Source organism: Petaurus breviceps, unplaced genomic scaffold (genome assembly GCF_028583685.1).
Source record: "Petaurus breviceps papuanus isolate PSGF00001 unplaced genomic scaffold, PetGlider_PUasm1.0 90804, whole genome shotgun sequence".
Lineage (NCBI taxonomy): Eukaryota > Metazoa > Chordata > Mammalia > Diprotodontia > Petauridae > Petaurus > Petaurus breviceps.
In genome coordinates, this window is record NW_027187348.1 from 19,183,028 (window position 1) to 19,183,245 (window position 218).

The 218-nt window shown below is 29.4% G+C and overlaps 1 protein-coding gene across 1 annotated transcript in view; it reads left to right on the forward strand.

Annotated features, from left to right (window-relative positions):
- The window catches only part of TMEFF2 (transmembrane protein with EGF like and two follistatin like domains 2), a 299,502-nt gene that overhangs the window by 229,563 nt on the left and 69,721 nt on the right, over positions 1–218 (forward strand). The gene's annotated exons all lie outside the window — the stretch shown is intronic.

Genomic DNA, 218 nt, shown 5'->3' on the forward strand with positions numbered 1-218 from the left:
GGGGCGGGGGAGACTGAACTATAAAATTATGTTTTGTTTGCCTTAAAAATTAGATAATAACCAGAGTAGCACAAATTCTTTTAAATGCCTGATGGTATATTTCTTCTCTTTAAATAAGAATATTGAATCTCATTCTATTTAAGTAAATTTTCTTCCTTCCTTTCTTCCTTCCTTTCTTTCTTTCTTTCTTTCTTTCTTTCTTTCTTTCTTTCTTTCTT